We start from the raw sequence: 12,104 nt of genomic DNA, 5'->3' as shown, positions 1-12,104 counted from the left end.
TAGATGGGTATTTTTGTTTACTTATCATGGACACTTTGTGGGATGGATTAGTGGGGGCGATTCGGCAAAACTTGGTTTGTACTCTTGTCTCCTCTTCCAATTTGATGGTTAACCCTATACCTCAGTCTTGTGGGATCTCCTTTATTGGCTACTAGCTTTAGGAGTGACACTACATGGAAAAACCCGATTTTGGTTGTGTGGTCCCACTTTGCGGCACCACATACATCACTCCCCTCCACTTACTGTAACCCATTTCACCAAATTTCCCATCTGGGTACACATTTGTCCATTCGGTCCACAAGGAATTAGCTTCCCCCTCCCCTTTTTTACACTTTGGGTCAGGTCTGGAATGATGCCTCGGAGGTTGATGCAGCTAAAAAGAAAAGAAAAAACATAATTTGGCCACTCTCAATAGGAAACATACCATACAATGTGAATATGGTCGAGACATACAAATTTAGCACATGGGCAAAATCCAAACATGAGCTCTACCCCTATCATTATGACTATCACCTTGGTTCTTAGGACCCCTATATGAGCCCCTTTACATCATTGAGGAACACATGCTTGTCCAAACCCCTGGTGGACAATGAACTGCCCAACCTTATAGGGGTATTCACTGCTACATTTGTCACATCATGCTTTCATCCCCTAAAGCCCCGAGCTATTACAAAAAAAAAACAATAAATGCAAAAAAACATATGAAGTAGAAAAACAAAGGCCAAGGTAACTCATGTACCATGATTGCTCCCTCCTACATTCATACACCCAAGTGTGGGCTTCCCCTATCATAGCTACCCTTGAACTGTGGCATGTAGCTTGAAGCCTTTCCCTAATGCCCCACTCTGTTCCATTCATTATATCACATGCCACCTACCATTTGATGGATGTACCATGGACATGTCACTCCCCTTAGAGGTCGAAACCACCTAATAGGGTCCTTGGTTAACCTTATTCCTGAACTTGGAGACACTTGTACTTTCTAAACCCCATTATGGATGTGCATGCCACTATGAAGTGTCCACTTGGTTCCATGATTTGTAAACTCATTTACTCAATTGCACTAATGATTTGTTGTAGTAGAAGGTGAGAGGACACATTGGATCTTATATAGGATTGTAGGTGGGTCTTCATCATGGGTTTGGTCTCCATATACAAGGTCCAAGTCTTCCAGAGGGTCATATTGGCATTTGTAGGGTGAACATGGAGAACCATAGGCCTCCATCATAGCAAAGAGTAGATTTCCCCATCATGGATCCTTCAGATCCTTCAGTTGTTTGCTTGTGTTCCATTTATTTGACAATGATGATGCAGCTAGACCACCTTGCGTAGCCAGCTACACTCTTGCACCACACAAAAGGAGGGTTTGCATCATTCTTCCAACCGTTACAAATGGGATATAAGTTTGTTTGATCCATTTGAAGACCCATGAGGATGTTATTGTGCCCCCACAACCACTCGGGGGCACCACATGTCATTTGCTTGGATATCAAGGAGCCACCTCCTTTATCACTATGTTTGTAGCCCATCTATTCATTTTGGCACACAATGGACTCCACTAGGCCTCTTCAATGGCCTTCGACCCATTGCATCTATCATTTTTCCTTCTTGAGAGGCTTATTTTTGTATTATGGAGCTATCTTGGTGGGCTTGTCACCAAGGAATGTTATTTTTGCACATTATTTTATTAGTTGGAGCATCACTAGGTCTAGTTAGGAAAACAAAACCCTTTAGAGGAGGATATATATTGATGTGATGATCATTTCATTTGATCATTACTTGGATTTGATCATTGTTTCTTTTTAAATTTTGCTATAGCTATTGGAAAACGAATTAGATATCTTTGATGCATTTTCATACTTGGAAAGCTTCTCATGGTCTTGGAACTTTGATTTTTTCTCTCTTGCTAATTGGATATATTCGCTATGCTTGTAAGTGCCTTTTCATGATCTATTTCTCTATTTCTTGTCACATGCATAATATATGAAAATTTCGCTCACGAAGCTAGAGTTATTGCCCTAATGGAAATGTGAATTTGTTAAATATTGATTTTGTGAGGGTTTTTCATATGTTTCATGCTTGGTATCGTGAATGAATATTCCTAGGGGTATATGAACTTCATAATTACCTTGATAAGTCATCAATTATTGCCTTTAGTGCTATGCGAAGTTGTTGGGGAGCTCCTTGATTTGGTAAAAAAACTCTAAACATTGAAATCCCATTGGCTCCATTCTCCCAATAGACTAGGGACTAGACTAGTCCTTGGTGATCACCTAAACGAAAATCTTTTCACCTCCCCTCTTTCTCCTTTTCTAAGCCCTAACCCTATTGTCTCCTAAGGCATCACATGAAATCAATTGTAGCAATCCAAACTTGATAAAATTTGGTCCAGAGCTGTGTTTGTGTGTTCTTCAGAGTTCCTCCAATTTTGAAGCCATTCCAACGGTTGAATCTCAATTTTGCCAAGCCCTAGCTCAAGAACCAATATTCCTAGTTTTCCTTTGGTTAGCAGCTTTAATAAGGATCATTGCATTAGAAATCTCATCTCTTTGATCTTATTCTTCCCCCTTACTTGGTCAAGATCTTTTGCTTGATGTTTCGCCCTAAATCCTTGACCTCATTTGGGCCCACTAGGGTTTCTTTGTGGTCTTCCAACCTTGTCACTCCAATCTTTACAAGGATTACTTAGAGAAGCCTATTCTCCTAGGATTCTTAGGTCTAAGGCACTTTATATCAAGATATATCCCTAATCCCTAGTTCTAGGTCTCCTTTATCCATTCTTGGAGAGCCATACGTCTTGTTTCTCGAGCAAGTAAGCCTCATCATTTGAGTCTCTCCTCTAAATAGGCTATTGAAATCACTACCTCCATACCGTCGATACATTATTATTAGTGATTTCCTTAATAAGAAGACTACTCCCATCAGTGTGTTAGTTTTTGTAGCATTGAATGTGTTTTAGCCACGAAAATTGGTGCAAATGCTAAAATACATAAAATCTCCAAAACCCATAAATCATTTCTGAAAATTCCACCTAGAAATGACTTAATTAGATTATTAACCAATTTTTTAATGTTTCTTAAGTCTAAACTTAAAAAAATTGGTTAATTAACCATAATTAATTAAGTTAAGGTAAGAATTCTCTAATAACTCACATAGATCGATCTAAAAATTATTTGAGCCATCGAATAAGTTTTAATCTTGGTCATTGGAGTCCCAACATGAAGACATAAGAAGGGATCGATGTGGTGATGGAGAACACACCAGAGTCACTTAGAGAATTTGATTTTCCAAAGTAGCAGCAGTCAGTTCTCGAAGAGTTCGAGTTTCAGTGAGAAAGCAGAGACAATGAGGGGCAAGGACAGTGAGGTTGGAGGAAGATTTCCAGATCCAGTGAGTGCATTTGCAGAGAAGCAAAAGATCCATAGTGAAACTTGTTGTCATTCAAATTGTACAAGCACTGCGACAACCGCTCAAGACGAGGGTTGTCACTCTGATCCCCGCCCACTTTGTTCTAATTGTCTCCCTATAGCAAACTATGGGCGGTAGTCCCTATGGAACCAAGTTGGGAACCAACTTGCCCGGGAGACCCAGTTGAGTCGCCTAGCTACTTGGCGAAAATTTAACAAGATAGCTACTTGGTGAAATTTTAGCAAGATTAAGGATTCGATTAGATTTAGTATTGAGACCAATGTCATATGGAGTCAAAAGTTCTTGCTTATTATAGATTATGACCAAGTAATCGGATGGACATAATCGAATGGACAACCACTGCTTATATGATTAACTAACCTATATGAGATGCAACTCCTAACATCTAAGTGTGATGCAAGGATCTTGGTTAATTTTAGATTATATACCTAGTCTAAATGGAACAATCTTTAGAGTAGGTTGTGGAATGGAAGCCAACAGGAAGCAAGCAAAGGCTTGATTAATGATACCTCCAACTATATTCCAACCACCCCGTGCTTTCAACGCTGCAGAGACTATGGCTCTAATGACTGCAAGGTCATTGTGTTAACCACTAAGAAAGGCTTAGTCCCTCAAGCTAGATAAGAAAGGATTGTCCTAAGAGTCTATCAACCAAGTTTACGCTTGGTGTTTGATTATTAATGCAAGTTAAGCTTAGAATGCTTACACAACAATTAGTGAGACTTTTAGGTGAGAATATTTAAATGTTCCTCTAAGTGCTTAGTTATGATATACTCCAAATTACTCCAAATTATAATCTCAACCAAAAGACAAGTGCTTAAGTTTAACAATGCCAACAAGAGATAAAGATATCAACAATTTCTCAACATAAAATGATTATTGAGAGATGTGCAATTAGATTTACCAATCTTCAAGTTAAGAATATTTAGATGCAACAACCAATTAGATTAAATTTGCTAGAGATCACGACTCAATGATGCAAAATTGGAACAAGTTATTTCAATGCCAATTGGATTAGAGAGAATTAAGGACAAACGGTGTGACTTAAACCATTCATCAAGATACCACCAAAGATTTAAAGTGCTTAGAGTGAGCTTTTTAGATGTGAATTATGAACCTTGTTGCATATAAACTCACAAGGAAAACACAATGTTAGCCACTTCCACAATGTCAATGCAACAAGGAACAAGAATGTAAAAGCATGTAAGTCGTTATACAATTTATGTTCCAATGACCTCTTAATGAGCAATAAGGGAATGATATGACAACAGTAAGAAATTTATGATGGCTGTGAGTAAATTTGCCTTAGATGTCAAATTCAAAGTGCATATGCTTGCCCAATATAATAAAGAGAAATCCAACTATCACATCAACTTTGCCAACTCAAGAATTTAGATGTATTAGCCTTCCCAAGATGTAATTTGCCACTGTTGTATCAGATCTGTTATGCAAAAATGACAGTCACCAAAACTTCTAGATTCATGTCAAATTATGATTTCCCAAACTTATGCAATTTATTCCTGAATATGTCAAGCAACTTATAAATGGTTTTTGAGCCAATTTAGGATGTCTTTTATCATTGTTATAAGTTAATTTAATGGCTGAAATAAAACAGTGAGGAAAAAAGGGTTAGAAAATCAATCCCTTAGGCATTAGGCCTTGAAGCTTACCTACCCAACTTGTACACAATTTTTCCCAATGACTTGATACCCTTAAACACAAGCTTGGAACCAATTTTCTCTATAAAATACACCAAGGAATCGGTCACAAAAGATTTCAGAGATAGGCAAGGGAAAATTAGGGCCAAGAGATGGCAAAGAAGAGGCCAAAAATAAAGGGAAAAGGCCTAAATAGGCCAGCAACTAGTGTAAAAGGCCTAGTTGCCCCCACAGCAAACACAAAAAAGGGTTGTCGTTGGTTTAGGAAGGGGCTAAAAGGCCCACTAGGGGCTGCGGCACCCTACAGGAGGCCTCAAAAGAGGGAGTCACAAGCCCTTTAGGGCTGCAGCCTAAGGGAGAAGGGGGAGTGAGGGAAAGCAGAGGGCCGAGGGGAGAAAGGAGGCCGAGAAGGGAGGAGGAGAGGTCACGAAGGTGGAAAGAGGCATGCGACAGGCATAGGAGGGGAGGTTGAGGCCTTAAAAGCTCGCAGCCAACCTCAGAGAGGCAAGAAACCTTGACGCAGAGGGTTATAAGGCTAACGCAAGAGCCTAAGAGGACGCTCGCTTTAGAGGGGCTAGATTTGGCCCTAGGAGGGCCTAAAAAAATGAAACCCTTGCTTCAGAAAAATCAATTTGCTTCAGATCTAAAATTTACTGCAAATTTTTCAATGGTTGGCCTTGGACAAAATTTGGAGACTAGATCTAGCTCTGCTCCAGTGTTTTCACTTGATTTCACACTCAAAAAATGATTCACAAACCCAATATATACAAAAATCTTAAAACCCCAATTAGAAATAATTTACAAAATATATTTTACAAATATACAAGGGTTTTTAAATAAATTTTAAAAAAACAAATTTTTTTGGATTTTTTCTTTGATAAATGGCTAAAAATACTTTTGAAATTTGATACAAGCTACAACCTTAGCAGGATTAAATAAACCACAAAAAATATTTGAAATCCAAACAAGGTCAGTTCATGCCCACAGTTTGTGAACTTGAAGCCCAAAGACTAGGGAACCTCCAAACACTATGCATTTTTCTTAAAAAAACTTGTTAGACCTATGGCAAATCAAATCCCCTAAAATAGACCCAAAATTTATTAATAGAAGGTTCTTATCCCCATCTAATGAAAAACAAAATTTTAAAAATAATTAAGCACACTACAAGAAAGCCTATACCCAACACATACCACAAATCAATGAACAATGACCACCCCGAATTGCACCACAAAATCTTTATTATAATTCAAAAAAAATGTTCCCAATTGGACAATGGCGTTACACCAGCTTTTCAACAGAAAGTTTTTAGCCAAAAATCAAATGGCTTGAGACTCAAATGACTATAATTTATAGATAAATCCTCCAAATTGAAAAATAATGGCTAGTTGGCTTGATCCTTGTCAAAATAATCTTGTTCGTTGATAAATCCTTGATGATCTTTTAATCTTATCTGTTGAAAATATTTATTTTGAAGAATTTTCGAATTTCTCATTACATTCCTTTTTTATTAGCTCAAAATTAATTATTTTAAACTAATTTCCTCAAAAAATTGACTTTGACTTACCCACCAAAGTCCAATGTCTAATTTTTCTTGTAATTTTCAATACTCCCTTAGTGGGGGACCTCCCACGAAAATTTTCCACTTAGAGAATTTAATTTCTCTAGACTTTTAATTTTGACTCTAATTAATTAAATTGATGGCTTAGGATTTTAATTTATTTTTGTTAGGAAATTTATTTAATTGACACTCGAGGGGATTAAATATTTTTTCCACCCTCGAATATTTTAGCTATGGAATCCAAGTATGAAGAACCATACACTAAAATATTTGTTACATAAAATTTTAAAAAAATCAACCCTCTAAGGGGGAATATCTGTTCTACTTAAACCTTCAAATTACATACTCAATTTTGCAACACAATATAATCTAGTAGACCAAGTGATTTGTAATAAAATAATTTAGCCATACACTAAAATCATTTTTACATATATTTTTTACAAAATCAACCCTCTAAGGGGGAATACCCTGTTCTTCTCTGCTCTTGCCTAGGCATGTGTCATTTCCTCCACTTGCAACCTAATTGTAGACACTTCTTATGTCAAATCTCTTCCAGATCAATCACATATAATTTTTTAGGCCAACGCATTGCGAACCACTCACTGTGGTTCATCATTAGGGCAAAGATCTTTGTCCTGATTATGAACCACGGTAAGTGGTCTGCAACGCGTTGACCTAAAAAATTATATGTGATTGATCCAGAAGAGACTTGACATATGATAATGGATCATAGAAGCCTAAAACCAGAGAAGTGTAGACACTCATTTTTCTTGGAATGGTGTTCTAAGTTTCTTTCCAAATGGGTAAGTGTATGATGTCTAAAAACTTTGTACTACATATAGCTAATCCTTCCTAAACATCTCCTATAAGAAGGAGAACAAGAAGCATGGAAGGGAATAACATTGCATAATCTAATATTACAACTACATTATTTTCATCTTATATTTTATGATTGCATCCTATGGGATCTTTGTTATCAGAAAGCCTCCATTCTTCATTAGCTTCAACAATTAATTTCATACATTGTGTTCAAAATATCAAGAAAAATAATTACTTGAAAGTAAACCTAAAGATTTTAAAGTTGATACAATTGAAATATCAAGTGTTGAGTCTTCTAAATGTCCCATCTAATAACATTTTGATACTCATTGCAAAACACCTCCATGTCCATTCTATTCCATATAAATCTAGTTTGTGATTTAGGCCAACCAACAATAACATGAACAATAGTCAAATGCCACCAAAACCAGAATTATAGGTTAGAGGTTGAATTATAGGTTTGTTTTGTTTAGAGGATGAGCTTTGTTGGAGATCGAGTTTAGTCCTTGTGGAGGCTGAATTCTAGTTTGAGTTGGGTACAAACTGCAAGGAAGACAAACCTTCTTTTGAACAAGTTCTAAGCATAAATGTTGTCTCTTGATCAATAAAACAATTGTAAGTTGGTGCTTACTAAAGATTGGTGTCCTTCTAGATAAGTTGGAGCCTGCAATTTTTGTAAGTTGGTGCTTACAAAGGATTGTTGTCCTCACAATTGGTTATAATAACTTGAAGACATTTTGGAAAACATTCAAGTGTTCTTTATTGCATGTATTAAGTTTTTATGTGCTTTTTAATTAAATTTAAATATGGGTATGGGGACTCTAACAATTGATTTGTCCATTGATCATTGTTAGTGTAGCATTGGCCAATTCACATTATAATGCTTCGCTTCGAAAAATAAATGTTTATTTTTCATATTATTAAAAAAAAATCAAACATTTGATTGGACTATAACTTGAAAGTCTCATTGCAACCTTTGCACAATATAATGCCACATGGATAACTACCTTTCATATTTTATGTCAAAATTTATAGATATGCTTGCAATATTCATGAATGATTTTTAATTATGTGTAGTAATTTTTTATTCCTAAGCTTTGCAAGAAAACCTTCCAAAAATAAAATATTTGGAAATAACTTATACTTAAGTAAATAACATATTTACTATCAATTACTTCCCACCATAACTAAAACAAGTGTTTGCATAAAAAATGGATAGGAATAAGATGTATCCTTTCAAAAATATCATTTTTACTTCTAGGGCATGAAGGTCAAGGTTGCCACTTACTAAACATGCTTAGGGGTTCAATTCTCTAGGTCCAAGTGAGCGATTATTGAGTCATTTACACAGTCTTACTAGCATAATTAAAATAAAATATTTGGAAATAACTTATACTTAAGTAAATAACATATTTACTATCAATTACTTCCCACCATAACTAAAACAAGTGTTTGCATAAAAAATGGATAGGAATAAGATGTATCCTTTCAAAAATATCATTTTTACTTCTAGGGCATGAAGGTCAAGGTTGCCACTTACTAAACATGCTTAGGGGTTCAATTCTCTAGGTCCAAGTGAGCGATTATTGAGTCATTTACACAGTCTTACTAGCATAATTCTCTAGGTTCAAGTTTGACTTGCCTATGTATGTTGGAGAATGTAATGCAAAAAAGCTCAACAATAATTAGTTTAGACACATTGAGGTCTATTGCCGGGTTCAACAGATCAAGGAAGACGAAGTAAAGATCCAGTTGGCATCCCTTCCACTGAGTGGCACCGCCCTGGTTTGGTGGGAGAGCAAATTGAAAAGAAACAAAAATTTGGGTAACCTTCTCTCCTCATGGACGAATTTTGTTTCTGCATTGAAAAAAACAGTTTTACCTCTTGGTCTATAAGCAAAAGGCATTAATGGGGAATTTAGAAAACAAGCATTGAATTTGAGCATTCCATTAGATTCACCTGAGATTGTAACTAAGTATATCGGTTCTTTACATAATTACATAAGGCATTCCTCAGTGTTCCACGGAGACGCGTCCCTAGGGTCGAGTGCGCACACCCCTCACACCCCATGCACCCGGGACGAGGGGACGTCTGGGGAAATGTTTCCCCATGTCCCCCTTTTGGGGAGACGCAGGGGGGACATTTCCCCAGCGTGGGGGGCGCGACTCCCCAAAAGGGAGATGCCTGGGCGTCCCCCCTCAATATGGGCTATGTGTCCCCCATTAAATTTGCTTGTAAACAATGATTTATGACAAGGAGAACCTAGTGTTTGACCATATTTCCCTACGAATGCTATGCAATTCATGGTAATATTAAATTCTTAAAGTAAAAGTGACATTCTCCATTATCTTTCATTTTCATCCTTTTACTTAAATTTTTAACATTACCATGAAATGACTCAAGATGTTTGAGAGTGGTTCCGACCTCATTGGATTTCATATGGAGAAAGTAGAATTTTAGATCTCACTCAAAATCCAGCAAACTTAACAGTTTTTTAGGAATTCAAGATTCGTTGGATTGCAATGTTTCCATTGCATTTTGTCATGTACAAGGGCATGGAATTTGTATTTAATCAAGAGCACCAAACCCTTTTTGTACGTTAGAGTGGCTTTTAGACCCATCACTCCACTATTTTTGAGTTTTAGTTATATCAATTTACTATTCCAGTATTCAGATTTCAGTATCCATTATAGTCTATTTTAGATTCTAGAATAATAAATTTAATTTTTAAACCAATGTAGATTCTAAAATGGTGAATAATGAATAATGAATATGGATTGGAGTATTTCATTATTGAATCTCGTGGTTTATGGATGAATCATGTATGTATTAGTAAGGATGATAAGTATGGATCAATGTATTTCATTATTTAATTCAATTATGTATGTATCATTGTATTTATGCTTTCATTATTGAATATGAATTTGAAATATATATGTATATATATTAAAAAGGAAAAAAAAAAATATACCCCGATGTCCCCCCGTCCCCCCTAAATTTCCCTAAAATTTGAGGGTACTCCCACACGTCCCGCTTGTGCGTCTCCCCACACCCGTGTCTCCCCATTCCGGAGTCTTGGTGGAACATTGGCATTCCTTATTAATGTTTGAGCCTGCTACTGTCGATGAGGCCAATGTGAAGGCCATGCATCTTGAAAGCAGTGGGGTGCATGAGCAAAAAGACCACCCCAAAAGAGCCGCAACAACCAAGGGAAGAGGGGCAAAACCCTCCTTTACACATTGTGAAAAAGAGGGACACGACGAAGAGAATTGTTGGAAACTTCACCCTGAGTTGAGACCTAAGAGAAATGACGAAAAGGAGAAGCAGAAGACCACTGCCACCATGCAACAAGATCAAACATCTAAGTCAAAAGACAAGGTCACAACTGCGAGTTTCGCACGAGTTAGACCCATTGACTTGGGATCAAATTTTGGTGACGAAAGGAGGATTGCGGGTCCACCCATCGATTTGGGTTCTGATTCGGGTAGCAAAGCAAAAATTTCAATAGATATCAGACCAAAGATGAAAAGGACGCCCAATACGGCATGGCTCCAGACCCATTGACTTGGGATCAGATTCCAGTGACGAAAGGAGGATTGCAGACAAACCCATCAATCTGGGTTCTAATTCGGGTGGCAAAGCAAAAATTTCAATAGATATCGGACCAAAGATGAAAAGGACACCCAACACACCATGGCTCCAGGAACTTGAGATCAACCAAAGCATTCAAGCAGAGAATGTTGAGCTAAGGAGACTCCTACGAGAAGCAGAGGAGGAGAAACAAATGTTGATATTCTAGTTGCAAGCTAAAGACAAGGCTTTGGAAAAGTTGCAACATAACCCCCTCGAGGTAAGAAGTAATTCTGTCTCCATGTACTTTTCCTGATAATGATTTCGCCGCTTTTGAAAAATATACTACAAGTATCGAATCCAAGTTGTTGAAGAAAATGGGGTATCAGGGGAAGGGCGGCATTAATGGTCAGGGCATCATGAACCCCATCGAAGTAGAGGAATTGCCTCGTCATGCAGGACTTGGGTATGTCAGGAAAGAAGTTGGGGAATGCTCCAAAACAGTCAGCGACCAACCAAAGACAGATGGTGGGGGCACCTCATCACATTCCAGTGATAGTGAGGGATCCATGAACACTTAACAGAGGCACATCGGGAGAAAGCGTTCCAAGACGATCCAAAAACTCTGGAAGAGGAAGAATCATTGCAACAAGAATGAACACCTAAAATTTGCATGTCAGACAACTTCAGCCCCAAAAAGCACCCATGAAGAATCCAGTCATCGAAGATATTCCACAAGCAAATCCGCCACTGGGAAATGATCCATTTACGTTACTAAGTAAAAGATGGTTTTTCTAGATAATAGCTTGTTATGGCCGCGATTTGTAAATCATGCGTTGCAAGTAAATGTAAAAGTGATGATGTGTTTTCTAACACTTCAAAACGCAACGATGATGTTTTTTGGCCTTTTCTTACGAGTATTTGAGATATTTGTTGTTACTGTGTAAAAGAGTGTGTGTTGTAAACTCTTGGCAAGTGAGGGATTATTGAGTCATGTGTGGTTTGTAGATGGGTGCAGAAGATGTATTAGTTTTGCATGCAGATGATTGAAAGTATGATTTGGCAAGGA

At 37.3% G+C, this 12,104-nt stretch overlaps 1 protein-coding gene across 1 annotated transcript in view; it reads right to left on the bottom strand.

Moving 5' to 3' along the window:
* The window catches only part of LOC149173801 (protein MOR1-like), a 163,508-nt gene that overhangs the window by 128,279 nt on the left and 23,125 nt on the right, over window positions 1-12,104 (bottom strand). The window lies entirely within an intron of this gene.

Source organism: Pinus tabuliformis, chromosome 4_2, assembly GCF_031772625.1.
Source record: "Pinus tabuliformis cultivar Carrire ecotype Pingquan chromosome 4_2, CPIR1, whole genome shotgun sequence".
Lineage (NCBI taxonomy): Eukaryota > Viridiplantae > Streptophyta > Pinopsida > Pinales > Pinaceae > Pinus > Pinus tabuliformis.
The sequence above is the reverse complement of the archived record's forward strand: the minus strand, read 5'-3'. Positions and strand labels throughout refer to the sequence as shown.